This window comes from Acipenser ruthenus, chromosome 18, assembly GCF_902713425.1.
Source record: "Acipenser ruthenus chromosome 18, fAciRut3.2 maternal haplotype, whole genome shotgun sequence".
NCBI lineage: Eukaryota > Metazoa > Chordata > Actinopteri > Acipenseriformes > Acipenseridae > Acipenser > Acipenser ruthenus.
This window is the reverse complement of record NC_081206.1, coordinates 11428269-11446244: the sequence shown is the minus strand read 5'-3', so window position 1 is coordinate 11446244 and position 17976 is coordinate 11428269. Positions and strand designations below refer to the sequence as shown.

General features: G+C 41.3%; 1 protein-coding gene across 1 annotated transcript in view; it reads right to left on the bottom strand.

Moving 5' to 3' along the window:
- The window catches only part of LOC131698709 (zona pellucida sperm-binding protein 3-like), a 177438-nt gene that overhangs the window by 82078 nt on the left and 77384 nt on the right, over nucleotides 1-17976 (bottom strand). The window lies entirely within an intron of this gene.

The window sequence follows — 17976 nt, the reverse complement described above, 5'->3', positions numbered from 1 at the left end:
CCCCACACCCAAAGCCCAGGAATACACCGAACAGAAGTAAAAACAAAAATAACAATTGCCCAGGCGCAGCGCTGAGAAAAAGCTACCTCAGCGCACCCTCCTCCCTCTAATTCAATCGACGTGGCCACTGCCCCATAGAAATAGAGAAGAATAAATAAATATTGATCAGAATAGTGACATTCTCAAAGAAAGACTATGGACCGTACCGGGCCCATCGACGATAATGTATCTTATTAATAGTAATGAGAACAATACGTAAATTAAAAGCAATACCGCTATGAACTAAAATGAGCTGTAGTGTTAATGAATTCTGAAATGTTATTTCACCAATATTAAAGCGATTCATTTGTCGCAAATACAGGCCTGTAATACCACTTGATAGTGACACAGTCCCATGCAGTCCAAAGAAGGACATCATTCCACCATTTCTTCAGTTACCAGGATGGAGAAGCGGCTAGGTGAGCCTTGGGGTGAAGCAGTGCTGTTCAGCGACTCAAGAAAGTCCTGCACCTCCTCTGGAGCATGGCATAGAAAGATCCAGGAGCCGTGCACGATCTTACATATTGCCAGGTACAAGATGAAGGCCTGGATACCCCTACAGTGGGGCACTGTTAAGGAGCTTGAGCTCACAAAGGACCAGTACTTATCCAGCATGGCAATATACTAAATATTTTCATATTCAGTAAGGGCACATTTCTAACCATTAACCCGGATATGAGTATTTTGTGGTCCCTGACCCCTTTCTTTACATGAGGGAGATCTGGGGTGTCAATGCTCCTGACCTCGTTTTAGAGACCTTGTCTCCTTGTGACAGAGATTGTTTCTGTATCACATTACACAGTGAAGATAGGGGAGATCTGTGCTGACTGTCTGATGTGTCCATGGTTCTACAGGAAGAGGGCAGCAGTCTCGCATCCCGCCTGTCAGTCATGGCAATGACACGGAGAGGTGGGGAAGAGGGTGTGTTAGCTTTCCCTCTCTCTGAGTGGCTGAGAGGCGGGCTTTGGGGGATTGCTCGGCCCATAAGAACTGCGCTTGGTTATGCATTCGGGTGGCCAGAGACAGGATACCCAGTGACGCTGGAGAAAGACGTCAGCACGGCTGAGTGGGACAGCCTGCCTTAAAAGAAACAAAAGAATAAAATAAATAATGACGTACCCGAGGGGACGTGTGTAGTTATACAGGGAACTCTGGCCACCCCAGTGTATAGAAAATAGCAGAGCGTAGGTCGGATGCCCGTACTGACCGGCTTAGCGGCAGTGGGGACACTGCGTAAGCAGCACTTTTGTTTGTAGTTGTATTACTGTGTTTCATTTTCCCTTTTTCTTTCGCCTTTTGTTTTCATTATTATTTTTGAGCACTTGTATGTGTACTGGACTGTATACCAGCATTGGTAACCCCGTGGTCCTGTTTACTGTTGCCAGTATTTAGGCCACAGACAACAGCGCCCTCTGTGGGTAAAAATAAATCGGTGCGATGAGCGGCGTTACAAATAAAAGTTCTGTCTCCTTGTGTCATTGAATTGCCCACCACCCTTCCACAAGCACTTATTCACATTTTAAACCACCAACTATTGTTTAAGGCATATCCATCTTAAGTTTAATGCATTAAAGCAGCTGTCACATTATTTTTACTAAGTGAAAATAAAATAATAACCAATCTGGATTTAACATTGCATTTTACTTAATTTTTGAATACTGCGTCGGCCAGCAATGACATGGAGGTATGAAGAAATGATGAATGGACAGAATACCGCGTCGGCCAGCAATGACATGGAGGTATGAAGAAATGATGAATGGACAGAATACCGCGTCGGCCAGCAATGACATGGAGGTATGAAGAACACAGAAAAGCGACTGCAAAAATGCAAAACAAAAAATGTTGGGGAAAAAGCAAATGGATAATCTTTACACAGTGCTACCGCATTGTACTTTACAGAGTCCTGTACTGTAATCTGCCACAAGGGTTATTCAATCTGCAGGGTTTTGTATTTAATTATATCCTGATGTAACTATCACTGACACTGTTATCTGCTCCGATATTGATTCGTATTTTGTAATATACTGAAGTCATTGTATTTTATCTTGCTCTTAATCGTATTCATACTTGTACTGTGATTCTTGAAATGTATTTTTTGTTTACGACTGTAAGTCGCCCTGGATAAGGGCGTCTGCTAAGAAATAAATAATAATAATAATAATAATAATAATAATAATAATAATAATAATAATAATAATAATAATAATTAGGCAACCCTTTTTATAGCTCCGTGTTTTAAAACAGACTGCTACATTAGTTTCTGAAAATATCAAAACCAAACTGAACTCCACCAGTTATTTGTAGACTAATTATTATTATTTGTAGATGAAATGGAAAAGGGATCACTTCCCTCAAATGGCTCATTGGTGGAATTCAATGTTAGAATGGAGTAACATAGAGAATATTGACTTTCCTGTTTGATGACACACACTTTATGATCTCTAGATTTTTTTTTGTATTCTTACTATAATTTATAAATTTAAATGTGCATTTAATTGTATTTCATTACAGGTGGACGTTACCCCACACATGGTGGGTGTTCATAAGGAAAACCAAAGACCTGACGATACTGCTGAAGGAATCTCTGAAGAAGCTGGTTATCAAGATTCTGCAGTGGCAGAAGCAGCTGCATTGGGTGTAGTCTGAGAAAAGGTGTCTTCTGGAGCCCATACATGCCTTGAATGTAATGGCGCAATGTAATGGTGCTATCTGTGGGGATTCATCTGGCAATGAAGAAGGTTATGGTGATGCTGTTCAGTGCTTTTGTCTGTAAAAACGAAAAGCGATACCATAAAACAGAGAGAAAAGGCACTCGAAAGCCTTCAACACTAGGCAAATAAAATGAAAAAGAGAAGCAAAGAGAAGTTCTCTCCTGTAAATGTTGGCACTAGCGTTACCATTCCTGTGCCTGAGTCGGATCATGGCAGATGAGATCCAAACACTATATTAGCTGTTATTATGGAAGTTGTAGATGTGACTTCTATCGCGTGGGAAGGGAGTATGGAATCCTGAAGCAGTGGTACACCAGAGCCCAGTTGAACCCTGGCACACAGAAGGTTCTATCATTAGAAAACGTGACAAATAAAAGCATTACTGTGAGGGGCCAAGGGTTTGTAAAATGTGGTTGCAAAAAAAAGTGTCCTACTGACAAGCAGTGCAAATGTTTAACCAAAGGTTTACTGTGCAGCTCAAAATGCCACAGCACTACTCCTTGCTGTAACAAATAAAAGGCTAATGAAAATAGCAATGTTTGTCTGGGTATGTAATATTTGAAACAAAAACACATTGGAAAAGTGAAAAAACGCCAAGTTATCAAAAGTGCCCAGCCATTTAAAGTGGAAATATCAAAAACACAAGCCAAGTTTCAAGAAACCATTGGAGCAACCTTGCCCAGCACAAAGCAAATAGGCACAACTGTAAAACCGATGGGGGCCAAGGTTGCCCCAACTGTTTCTACTAACTTGGCTTGTGTTTTTCAGACAAGTTAGTAGAAACAATTGGGGCAACCGTGTCAGTTTGTGTTTTATTTTGCTTTGCGAGTATTGTTTTGTGTCAAACCTTTTTATTTTATTTCCAATAAACCGGTGCAAGCAAGCGCCTTCACCATTTCACCTCACAGTACTGTGTGTTTTTTCCGGGTCTGACGTCACCGCTAGAAGCCATCTGTGACATATGGTGTCAGAACCGGGACAACAGCGCCTCAAGCGACACATAGGGGATACTGCGGGTCAAGTTTTACTTCCCTTTTTCAAGAGGATTGTTTTTGAAAGTCTTTTTTGTGTGTAAAGAGGTGTGTGGGGGGGTTTTCAGCGCCCAGAAGGGAGGAGCAGGAGGGTCCAGCACCCAGAAGGGAGCTGCCTCTGCCTCCACCGCCTCCACCACCAGGAGGAGAGGAACAGGAGCTACCTCTGCCTCCACCACCAGGAGGAGAGGAACAGGAGCTGCCTCTGCCTCCACCGCCTCCACCACCAGGAGGAGAGGAACAGGAGCTGCCTCTGCCTCCACCGTCTCCACCACCAGGAGGAGAGGAACAGGAGCTGCCTCTGCCTCCACCGCCTCCACCACCAGGAGGAGAGGAACAGGAGCTGCCTCTGCCTCCACCGCCTCCACCACCAGAAGGAGAGGAACAGGAGCTGCCTCTGCCTCCACCGCCTCCACCACCAGGAGGAGAACATTGCCACTGGCAGTTTTTCCACTGCCAGTGGTGCAGCGGGAAGAAGGATAGCCCAGGCTGGAGGAGCTAACAGCACGTCTGCTGACAGCATTAGCACCGGCAGCATTTCTGCTACCAGTTGTTCAGCGGGAGGAAGAACTCGCCCCACTGTCAGCATTGCCAGTAGCAGACTGGCTACGGGCAACATTGCCACCCATGAACCCCTTGAAGTATATGTTCTTTTGGGATTTTAATGGGGGAGGTGGTCGTTGAGGCCATGTGTGCTGCGCACAAGGGGGGGAGGTATGTGGCAAAGTGCCCCGCCCCTGTGCGTATTTTCGTGTTAGATGTTGCGTGTGGTGTGTTAATGTTGGTGTATTGGTATTGGTACATGGCATATAAATGGTCTGTGTAGCACGAGTGATTTAAAATATATAGTTGTATTTAGGCACGGGGATTGCACAATCACTCCACGTGCAGATAAAGTATGTAATAATATGTGAGCACGGGGAATGCACAAATTAGTTCACGTGCTGGAGTTCAAGTGAATGATTAATTAGTAATTGATCCCAGCACAGCTGTATAAATAGTTGCACAATTCACTCACTCGGGGTTGTGTGTTCAGGGAGAAAGAATGGGAGTGAGAAGGAGAAAAGGAATTAAAATAACAAATGCTACTCGTATGAGAGGACTCGCACGATACTTGTTTAGTGTTTGTCCCTGTTTGTTTAGTTGGTGTCAGTTTTGTGTTCAACCTTTTATTTTGCTCTGTGAGCATTGTTATGCGTCAAACCTTTTTATTTTATTTGCAATAAACCGGCGCACGCAAGCACCTTCACCATTTCACCTCTCAGTACTGTGTTTCTTCCGGGTGTGACATCACCACTACAAGCCATCCGTGAGACGCGGTAAGAAGGGAAATACCCAAACGGTAACGAACAGTGAGCAAGAAAGATTCGCAAGAACCATACCAATTCCCTTAAAACGGGATGTCTGGTCAAAAACCAGACAGCTGGCAACCCTAGTAGGTGGTGGGTGGGTGGGTGGGTGGGGGGGCGGAATGATTGCCTGCCCCGGGCGCTAAAATGCCTCGTTACAGCTCTGGCAGCATATCACCATGGGTCGGCACTTCTTTTCAAAAAGGGGGAAATCACTGGTAGATATCCATACGCCACTAGAATTGAATTTTTACTGCTGTGACGCCTTTATCCGAGCTGCACAAGTATATACTGCTGCCTAGCAACCAGTGACAAGGTTGTCCGAGCTGCACAAGTATATACTGCTGCCTAGCAACCAGTGACAAGGTCGTCCGAGCTGCACAAGTATATACTGCTGCCTAGCAACCAGTGACAAGGTCGTCCGAGCTGCACAAGTATATACTGCTGCCTAGCAACCAGTGACAAGGTCGTCCAATCTGCACAAGTATATACTGCTGCCTAGCAACCAGTGGCACGTTTGTCCAAGCTGTGCAAATTCCGGCCAGTAACAAGTGATTCAGGACAGTGTGAGTAGCGCGAGAACAGAAATAAATATAATAACTGTTAATCGATAAATAAAACAATAAACAATGCTCTCTGGCCGCCACGAAAAGCCTTGTGGGCCGCTGGTACCTGACCCCTGCACTAGACTGTGTGGTCCAGTGGTTAAAGAAAAGGGCTTATAACCAGGAGGTCCCCGGTTCAAATCCCTCCTCAGTCACTTATCCTCCTTGTGCTTCGTCTTTCAGGTGAGATGTAGTTGTAAGTGACTCTGCAGCTGATGCAGAGTTCACACACCCTAGTCTCTGGAAGTCACCTTGGATAAAGGCGTCTGCTAAATAAACAAATAAACACACAGTGATCTAAACAACAGACAGGATTGGATCCTTGTATCAGAACAGAGCTGACTAAACTTGTACCACAGTGGGGCACTCTTAAGGAGCTCGAGCACACAAAGGACCTGTACTTATCTCTTCTGCCTGGCATGTCATGTCAGAAGCTAACTCTGTAAGAAGACACTCTTAAAACCAGAAGAGCTCATCTGCTGCATGAAGAAGCATATTGAAGAAGCACATTATTTTCACCTATGAATGAATATACAATGTATCCCTATTGACTTACTGTGCAGCAGGAGGCAGCCTTGACCTCAGGAGCTGCAACAACTCCTTTCATCTTCTCTGTTTTGGGACATCGTCTCCTCATGCTCTATCTTGAAAAACAGAGAAGACACAAGATCAGTTTATCAAGATCAGTTGGATTTTGAAGCAAAAAAGACAAACAGATACTTTCTTCCAGGATCCAAACAAAATTCAATGCATAAGGTCTTCCAAAAATTGTCCGAAAACCAATTCTATGCAAAATCTAACAAGATTTTGAGTTTTTTGTTTGTTAAAGAAAATTGTAACCGCAAAAATACGTCCCTCTTCCGCTAAACTCTCAACAAGACTAAACTGCCCGCCAACTTACAGCACACGTGCCCCGCACAAAAATGTAACGTCACAAACACCAGCCTGACGTCCCTCGTTTCCATGGAGACGGTGTACAGTCCTGGCTACCTGTTCAGTTTGCATCCCCAGAGTTTTACACATCGCCTCTTCCCTAACTTGAGAAAATACTTTTAGTTCTGACACGTTTTAAAGCAGCATATTGTTCCAGAGCAGACGCGTTCGGTAGCTTTTAAACACGGCATCGGAGAGTTTCTGAATCCCGACCTGCATACAACCCGCCCGTGTCACAGCTCCTCAATCATGTCTCCTACTTGAATTACATCCACTTTTCATTTGAAATGAGCACAATATAGTTTCTGCCCCTTTTTAACCCGGGCTGCATTCCAATAACCAATAACCAATTGTTACAAAATAAATAACAAATAAAAAATAAATAATTATCGAAAGAAATAAATACATGAATAAATATAGAAATAAATAATGTCTACATTTATTTATTTATTTATTTCGACATGTGTTTATTTATTTCGATATTTATGTATTTATTGATTTTATCATTTTGGCATAAAACATCCTCTGTACGCAACAGTACGAAATGTTCTGCGTTTTACTTCTGTTAGATAACTCATGCTTGTCTCACTATTTGTCATAAAATCAAACAGCAAAGTTTTGTTTTTATCTTGAAGTAGTATTATAATTTACTGTAGAACCGAGTCAACCAAACCCTTCATAGCAGAAGTAAATCATAACGGGTTTTTATTCCAGGCTGCAGGTCTCCTGTCTTCCACATGTTTCGATTTGAATGCCCGTGTCGTGCGCTCTCTGTGCTGACAACCCTACCTGTCTCTTTGATGACACCCAGTGGTTCTTTGGAGCAACAACAGTTTGTTAAATACCTACAGTATGACGTCACGAAGCGATTCCCCGGTCAGTTGAGCTATTGAGCTCCGGCGAATTATTATTATTATTATTATTATTATTATTATTATTATTATTATTAATTGTTAATAATAATAATAATAATAATAATAATAATAATAATAATAATAATTCGCCGGAGCTCAATAGCTCAACTGACCGAGGAATCGCTTCGTGACGTCCAGGACTCGCCATCAGGCAGTTCTGACTCTGAAGTACAGAGAGTCCAGTTTTCATCATCAGGCAGCTCTGACTCTGAAGTACAGAGAGTCCAGTTTTCATCATCAGGCAGCTCTGACTCTGAAGTACAGAGAGTCCAGTGTTCATCACCAGATAACTCTGACAGGGGTTGTACCGACAGACTGGAAAATTGCAAATGTAATACCTATCCACAAAAAGGGAGACAAAACCAAACCAGGTAACTACAGACCAATAAGCCTGACTTCTAGTATATGTAAACTTATGGAAACTATAATAAGATCTAAAATGGAAAATTACCTATATGGTAACAATATCTTGGGAGACAGTCAGCATGGTTTTAGGAAAGGGAAAGGAAAGTGTCTAACTGACCTGCTTGATTTTTTTGAGGATGCAACATTTACAATGGATAATTGCAAAGCATATGACATGGTTTATTTAGATTTCCAGAAAGCTTTTGACAAAGTCCCGCATAAAAGATCTCAAATTGAACTCAGTAGGGATTCAAGGAAATGCATGCACATGGATTAGGGAGTGGTTAACATGTAGAAAACAGAAAGTACTGATTAGAGGAGAAACCTCAAAATGGAGTGACGTAACCAGTGGTGTACCACAGGGAACAGTATTAGGTCCTCTGCTATTCCTAATCTACATTAATGATTTAGATTCTGGTATAGTAAGCAAACTTGTTAAATTTGCAGACGACACAAAAATAGGAGTGGCAAACACTGTTGCAGCAGCAAAGGTCATTCAAAATGATCTAGACAGCATTCAGAACTGGGCAGACACATGGCAAATAACATTTAATAGAGAAGTGTAAGGTACTGCACGCAGGCAATAAAAATGTGCATTATAAATATCATATGGGAGATACTGAAATTGAAGAAGGAATCTATGAAAAAGACTTAGGAGTTTATGTTGACTCAGAAATGTCTTCATCTAGACGATGTGGGGAAGCTATAAAAAAAGACCACAAGATGCTCGGATATATTGTGAGAAGTGTTGAATTTAAATCAAGGGAAGTAATGTTAAAACTTTACAATGCATTAGTAAGACCTCATCTAGAATATTGTGTTCAGTTCTGGTCACCTCGTTACAAAAAGGGTCACAAATGGAGATTAGATGAAGGGGCATTCAAAACAGAAAATAAGAAGTACTTTTTTTACACAGAGAATTGTGGGAGTCTGGAACCAGCTCCCCAGTAATGTTGTTGAAGCTGACACCGTGGGATCCTTCAAGAAGCTGCTTGATGAGATTCTGGGATCAATAAGCTACTAACAACCAAAGGAGCAAGACGGGCCGAATGGCCTCCTCTCGTTTGTAAACTTTCTTGTCTTCTAAAATAAAAATAAAGACATATCTGTAAACAATAACGTTATATCTAATACATTATACATTTTAATATAATTTACACGACTCGTGTTTATTCTAGACATAACAGCACGAAGCACAGAGCCAAAACATTACATTGCGAGTAAAATTAAAGCAGATGGTAAAATAAAGAAGCTTCAAGTCCTTTGATATGGTCATGGTTCGTATTACATTATGCAGGAGATACTCCTCACAAGCACGTGAGTATTCTAATGATACATGAATTCACACAAGCTTATATAGAATGCAAGTCATTACATATTCACAAGACACCTCCGCTGCTCTCCCTTCTCTGTCCAATCATCGTGAGACAGCGCATCGTTATCACACACCCCTTGTGCAGTGCTGTTCCGCTCTCACTGGACTTTAACATCACAAACAAACCTGCCTTGTACCAAATACTGGTTTTAAGCAGTCTGCTATCTTAGCCCTGAACCACTCCCATGGGGGCTGCTGATTGTCTTATAACAGAAACTCATCTATCCTTTTAAGACCACATTGCATCCTTTTTTTATAGCTGTGAGTTAAGGGCTTTTATCTGCATACTCATCTGTTTCCCTTGGGGGTTGCGTTATCTTTCATTTGTGCTGTTATTCTGCTTTTCTGCAAGTTTTTTTGTACAGCGCTTACAAGCTTCTCATCGTATGATACACCACAGGCGTTTTATTTCCCTGCCCTATTTTAGTCTTGTTTGTGCAACTGTGGTTATTTTATTTCTTATAATTGTGTACGACTTACAATTGTTACAAAATATCACATTATTTTGGATACACAATGTGTTGCCATTTATTACGGGAGGTTGTTGTCATAATTTGATTCTAATGTGTGATTTAAAAAAAAAATCTATTTATTCTCACGTGCATTCAAACCTGTAATTTAAAGGTGTAGACACACATTATAACTAGGCTTTTAATTTCATTTCATTTTTCGGTGGTTATTTTTTAGCTATTTTCGAGTTTTATGTAAATCTTTTTTTTTTGGTGTTTTCGCTTTTTATATACTGCATGAAATTAGTGTTTTCGGTTACTTTCCAAAATGCTTGAGCGTTTTTTTCTATCAGAATATGTATACAGTAGTAACTCGACAGTAACTCGAAGTTGTCCCTTCTTTCTTTTGCTGTCTTCCACTACGAAATCCTTATGGTCACGGGCACATTCTTCTGAGTTTTTTGTGTGTAGGCGTTTTTTTATATTTCGCCACAATTTGTAATTCTGTTTTAAATCCTCCGTATCTTAACTGTAATACAGCTTTAAATCTTGTGAACAAGCCTCCATTCATTGTAATCTCGTTTTAAATCTGGCAAGCGGAGTCTGCAATAGAAATGTAGGAATGTACTATGCAGAGTGCTGGTTTTGTCACCCCTCTGTTTGTTCCCTACCAATTGACGTGGACATCCCTTCCTGTTGGATCTGATTAAGAACATAAGAAATTCAAGAACGAGAAAAGGCCTTCGGCCTACCTATGCTCGCTCGCTTTGGTGCCTGCGTGGTCTGTTAACACTCAGGTGAGGAAAAACTAACCCCCCCTAAACAGGGAGCAGTGTGGAGTAGAGGTTAGGACTCTGGACTCTTGACCGGAGGGTTGTGGATTCAATCCCAGGTGGGGGACACTGCTGCTGTACCCTTGAGCAAGGTACTTTACCTAGATTGCTCCAGTAAAAACCCAACTGTATAAATGGGTAACTGTATGTAAAATATAATGTGATGTTTGTATAATGTGAAATAATGTATAATGTGATATCTTGTAAAAATTGTAAGTTGCTCTGGATAAGGGCGTCTGCTAAGAAACAAATAATTAAAATCAGAAGGGGAAATGAAACCTCTGGGAATCCGTGGCTAGACAGACCTCCCTTCCTAGGTCTTATTATGCACAGAGAGGATTATACAATATTGTTCGTGACAGCATCCAGTCTTTTCTTGAAGTTAGTACTTTCAATTTCCATACTAATGAAATGAGATCTAATATACAATTATCAAGTAAGAGAAACAATGCTATACAGGGATTACAAATACAAATATTTTATGTAAGTAGATGAATCTGTGAAGAATGCTCAAAAACGAGCTCACATCACTGGAGGAAAGAAAATGTCAACACAAGGTTTCAACTGCCTCCTCACAGCCTCAGATGTAGGAAGTATCTTCCTGTACCGTCACATCAACAAAACAAGATGCAATAATCATGAGAAATCAGTGAGTAAAGATGTGATGTTCTCCTCACACAGTGAGACAGCACAGAGTGCTGGAGAGCCTCAGCAATGCAGTTTATCATGAGAAATCAGTGAGTAAAGATGTGATGTTCTCATCACACAGTGAGACAGCACAGAGTGCTGAAGAGCCTCAACAATGCCCTTCATGCAGTTTATCATGAGAAATAAGAAAACAAGGGCTTCATGTTTTCATTGTATTTGAAACATAACAAAAAGCAAAACAACCAAATGATTATAAGCTCCATTCCAGCGAGTACACCTCCTGAGCTGCTGTGGGGATTCTTGGTTACTTCTGCCAGGACGAAGAATAGTTAGCGCTGTAACCAGCAGGAATGGAGCTGTGTTACTACAAAGATTGATGTTTTGTATGTCTGCATGACACAAAAAAGATGAACCTTTACCAGCATTCTTGCATTGTCTTCACGACCACATGCACTACTTTCGGATGTGTAAAAATTCCACATTTCTGCAAAACGTTCATTACTGTGTTCTGATACAGTCCACCTGGTTCTGCACACATGATGGGAGCTCCGGGATGTCATGCTTTGACATGTGCTGTATCTGGAGAAGCACTTTGGGATGAAGCTTGCTTTGGGCATTCTTTAGTTATGGGGAGTTTGGGGAATCTGGGTAATGGGAATTTGCAGTAAATATCTTCATAGGGTACAATTTCAGGACTCTGCTTACTATTAGAAGTTTAGGAAATGCTGCGGTGCTGATCCAAGCTCTTGCGTATGTAAGAACGTGGGATCCTGGATTTGTTATGCTGTGCTGTCAGTCTGAAGTTGTCTGAAAGCTTTCTGTTGCGCATGTCCCTTTAAGAAAGGAGTTACTATTGTGAGAACGACCAGGAGTGTTAATACACAGACCCCTCCAGTGAGTCCCACTGTCAGACCCCAATGTGCCTGTTCACGTGCTGCCAAGGGAGACTGCTTTACCTCCTTCAACACATCCACTGCTGGTTCAGGACAGCCTGGAAACGAACAAGAAAAAGAGGCATCGCAGTTAGACATGATTGGCATCTGAGCCCCACTGAACCAAGGTCATCTACAGCTATGGCCAAATGCTTTGCATCACCTAGAATTTGAGACATCATTAAAATAATTTAGATCTTTTAATTTAACATCATGCAATCAAAGAAACTACAAAACGATATCTCAAAAGTCTATCGGAAGCCTTACTAGTAGTACAGTGTTTCATGTTAGATTTCACTATGTCACATTTTTCAATTTTAGTCAGTTTTTCATTTAGTATATGGGAAAACTAGAAAGCCTTATGCAATTCAATATGTTAACGTAACATTATTCACCAGGTTTCATTTGACTTTATGAAGCAAAATGAGTTAATTCTAGAGGGGGGATGCAAAAGCTTTTGCCACAGCTGTTATATATTTAAAAGAAAATACGCTGTAGCAATTTGTTTCCTTTACAACAGTTCAAACTCCTAGACGCTTCACGAATGAACTTGCCTTCCCAGTACATCATTAAAACAACTCAGATTCCCCTTTTAACATAAGGTACGCCTCTTTCATATACAGGGAAATACAAGATCTGTGGGGTGACAGCAAAACAAATTGATTTATTGGAATTATTGTGTTAGCTATTGGTACTTCAAGGCAGTGGTTCTCAAACTGAGCTCCAAGAAAACTTTTCTTTTGTACACAGAACAAGCAGGCCTTCAGGCCTTGTGATCCTAACAGACACAACACTGCACAGAAATACCTCCAGTGCTTGAATCTGAAGGCCTTGTGATACTAACAGACTCCACACTGCACAGAAATACCTCCAGTGCTTGAATCTGAAGGCCTTGTGATACTAACAGACTCCACACTCCAGAAATACCTCCAGTGCTTGAATCTGAAGGCCTTGTGATACTAACAGACACAAAAGTGCACAGAAATACCTCCAGTGCTTGAATCTGGGGGTTATACTGAAACATGCACATTCAAAGAAGTACAGTGTTTCTTGTTTGTCTTTCCTCAGCTAAGGTAACACTTCAAGTACAGCTCTCAGTTTCTGTAGTTTTACAGGAGAGCCTAACCCACAGGCCATGTGTGGTGCTGACCGACTCACCGTCAGGGAGGAAAGTGCAGTCCCCCTCTTGCATGCGTTGTCCCAGGGGAGCCCTGAGTGTGCAGCGGTACAGCCCACAATCCCCCAGCCCTGCGCCCGGGATTAGGAGGGAGTAGTCCTCCTCTATCTGGTAGCTGTGATTAGCAGAGCTGTATAGATAGGACCTGTTAGTGTGAAGATCCTTCAGAACCAGACCAGTCAATTCACCCACTCCGCCTTCAACCTGCACATCAAAACAACAAGACAGTTTCACTTTACACTCCACTTGTATTTGAATGCATCACAATATCACTGCTCTCATGCTTTATATGAAAGTGTTGCCCAACATCTTAGCTGCGGCTTACTGTGTTGTTCTATTCCTTTTTCAATGTATTCATTGCAATTGTTTTGCTACAGTTCAGGGAAGCTTGGAGTGTATCATCAAACTGTGCCTATTTCCACACAGGGCACTGTGAAATCAGACTAAGCTGTTAGTATCCTTTTCGCTTGGCGTGTCAAGTAATCTAACTATTATTTGTCTTGTATATAATCACTTTGCATATTTCTTTCTGTTTCAGTCTGTTTCATCCTCGTGACTAAAACTCTGAAGCTGAAAGGACCCCTGTAGCCTTTATAGAGCTCTTAAAACATCTCTTCTAAGTACAGCTGGTACACCAGAGTGTAACCATTAACCTGTCCCCCTGAAACACTCCTCTCAAACATCTCTTCTAGTACATATGGCACACCAGAGTGTAACCATTAACCTGTCCCCCTGCAACACTTCTCTCAAACATCTCTTCTAGTACATCTGGCACACCAGAGTGTAACCATTAACTTGACCCCTGCAACACTCTGTACCTAGTGGATGCAAGTAATAATGACTATTACACGTTTGTACAAAAAGAATATTTATTCACTTACCTAAAAAAAAAAGTTTGAAGTTTGAATACTGTAAATAACTTAAACATAACTACTTTGAAAAAAAAGTAAACTATCCTGCTGCAGATTTTAATTGAGATATTGAAACTTCTAGGCGTCGTTGACAGTTTCCTTCAAATCCATTATCAGAATACTATATCGGTTGAAATGATCTTCCTCAGACACTGGCTCCCTGCTCCTCACAGCCCCACTAGCAGGCGGGTTACAGCCTAGCCCAGCACTGGGAACTCAATTCTTCCTCTGTCTTGGCCCAGGACCTGCTTTTTAAAAGCCTTTGTGATCCAAGGGGCCCAGCTACAGTTGGAGCACTTTACAGACAAAAGGAAAGGCAGCCTGCAAGGGAATCTGTCCTCCCTGCTTCATTCCATGCTCGCCCTCGGGATTGACGCACAGCCAGTCTCTTCAGCCCCCATCACATCCAGATCACACCCCCGGGATTGACACACAGCCAGTCTCTTCAGCCCCATCGCATCCAGATCACATCCCCGGGATTGACACACAGCCAGTCTCTTCAGTCTCCATCACAATCAGATCACACGCCCGGGGTCTCTTCGGCCCTGTGGCCAAGTGGTTTGCAGTGCGCAGGCGTAGAGGTGATGTGATGCTCAAGTAATGACAAACAACAACGTTCACGTTGTAACGGTGGTTTACAACGGTGATGGGCAGCAGTGTGGAGTAGTGTTTAGGGCTCTGGACTCTTGACCGGAGGGTTGTGGGTTCAATCCCCAGTGGGGGACACTGCTGTTGTACCCTTGAGCAAGGTACTTTACCTAGATTACTCCAGTAAAAACCCAACTGTATAAATGGGTAATTGTATGTAAAAATAATGTGATATCTGTATAATGTGAAATAATGTATAATGTGATATCTTGTAACAATTGTAAGTCGCCCTGGATAAGGGCGTCTGCTAAGAAATAAATAATAATAATAATAATAATAATAATAATAATAAGATTGCAAGTATCATTGCTTGGTTTAGACTACAGTACTGCAAAGTCGGATGAATATTATGTAGTCACGGGGGGGCGGTAGCGGGACATACCAATCCTTCCTCGGGGCCCATGACGGCTCTCGGCGGCCATGCCTGCCCTATTACAGTTGTTACACACCAGCAGCAGCGAATACTGTACACTTTTCATCATAACCGTGCAGACTTCATATTTGACAAATTAATGCAGAATGTACCCAACTCACATGTACAGTGGATGACTTGGGCCTATCTATTATGAATAAACACACACATATCTATCCTTACTTATAATGTGTATTGAACAATCATTATATATATTGTCTTTACAAATGTATATATATATATGGAAAATTACTTATATGGTAACAATATCCTGGGAGACAGCCAGCATGGTTTTAGGAAAGGGAGATCATGTCTAACTAACCTGCTTAACTTTTTTGAGGATGCAACATTGAAAATGGATAACTGCAAAGCATACGACATGGTTTATTTAGATTTCCAGAAAGCTTTTGACAAAGTCCCGCATAAAAGATTAATTCTCAAACTGAACGCAGTAGGGATTCAAGGAAATGCATGCACATGGATTAGGGAGTGGTTAACAGGTAGAAAACAGAAAGTACTGATTAGAGGAGAAACCTCAAAATGGAGTGAGGTAACCAGTGGTGTACCACAGGGATCAGTATTAGGTCCTCTGCTATTCCTAATCTACATTAATGATTTAGACTCTGATATAGTAAGCAAACTCGTTAAATTTGCAGACGACACAAAAATAGGAGGAGTGGCAGACACTGTTGAAGCAGCAAAGGTCATTCAAAATGATCTAGACAGCATTCAAAATTGGGCAGACACATGGCAAATGAAATTTAATAGAGAAAAGTGTAAAGTATTGCATGCGGGCAGTAAAAATGTGCATTATAAATATCATATGGGAGATACTGAAATTGAAGAAGGGAACTATGAAAAAGACCTAGGAGTTTATGTTGACTCAGAAATGTCTTCATCTAGACAATGTGGGGAAGCTATAAAAAAGGCTAACAAGATGCTTGGATATATTGTGAGAAGTGTTGAATTTAAATCAAGGGAAGTAATGTTAAAACTCTACAATGCATTAGTAAGACCTCACCTAGAATATTGTGTTCAGTTCTGGTCACCTCGTTACAAAAAGGATATTGCTGCTCTAGAAAGAGTGCAAAGAAGAGCAACCAGAATTATCCCAGGTTTAAAAGGCATGTCGTATGCAGACAGGCTAAAAGAATTGAATCTATTCAGTCTTGAACAAAGAAGACTACGCGGCGATCTGATTCAAACATTCAAAATCCTAAAAGGTATAGACAATGTCAACCTGGGGGACTTCTTTGACTTGAAAAAAGAAAAAAGGACCAGGGGTCATAAATGGAGATTAGATAAAGGGGCATTCAGAACAGAAAATAGGAGGCACTTTTTTACACAGAGAATTGTGAGGGTCTGGAACCAACTCCCCAGTAATGTTGTTGAAGCTGACACCCTGGGATCCTTCAAGAAGCTGCTTGATGAGATTCTGGGATCAATAAGCTACTAACAACCAAACGAGCAAGATGGGCTGAATGGCCTCCTCTCGTTTGTAAACTTTCTCATGTTCTTATGTTCTTATATATATATAATACAGTTGTAGTCAAAAGTTTACATACCCCAATGGAAATGTATAATTTCTAGAAATTATTTTGTAGCAAAAGTTTTGCTTTTGTGGATGAAGAAAACAAAGTTACAATAAATAGATGTCTACAATTATTTATTTCAGCAATGTTTTTGCAAAACTCCAAAAATGCTAATTCAAAAGTATTCATACCCTTTGATGCTATGATAGTACTGTCTACGGGGTGCTAGAAATTTCAATATGATAATGCCGAATGTAATTCTAGAAAAGTCCACAAAATGCTAGATTGGAGGTGAACATTCTTAGAGAGTATAAAAGGGTTAGGCATAGGATGACTGCTGTCATTACCAATAAGTCAATATGGGGAAAAGTAAAGAGCTATCTGAAGACCTTAGGCAGAACATGATTTATTGTCATAAAGCTGGAGAAGGATACAAGAAGATTTCCAAGCATTTGAGTATCCCAATGTAAACTATTGTTTCTACCATCTAGAAGTACAAGACTCATGGTATTGTCACAACGCTCCCTCAATCTGGAAGAAGGTTCTTTCACCAAGAACAAGCAGAAGAGTTGTGAGGAAGGTTAATAACAATCTGAGATTGACTGCCAAAGATATTCAAAGTGAACTGGCTGCAAGTGGGACTGGGGTTTCCATTTCAACCATAGGTCGAGTTTTGCAAGGTGAAGGTCTCAATGGTCGCAGGCCAAGGAAAAAGCCACTCTTAGGAAAACGTCACAAGGACAATCGCTTAAAGTTTGCTAAACGGCAACTGAATGATGGATATGAGTTCTGGTCAAAAGTTTTGTGGAGCGATGAAACACAAATCGAAAGAACACCATAACTATCAAGCATGGAGGTGGTAATATCCTTCTATTGGGCTGTTTTTCCTGTAATGGCACAAGACATTTAGTTCCAATACATGGTAAAATGGATTCCATAGCATACCAAAAGATATTGGCCAATCATCTGAAACCCTCCGCTACAAAACTTGTTTTAAAGTGCAACTGGCTGTTTTCTGAGTGCAAATCTTTCTTGCATTTTCCTGCATGAAACCCGTCCTTCCCTTGTATCT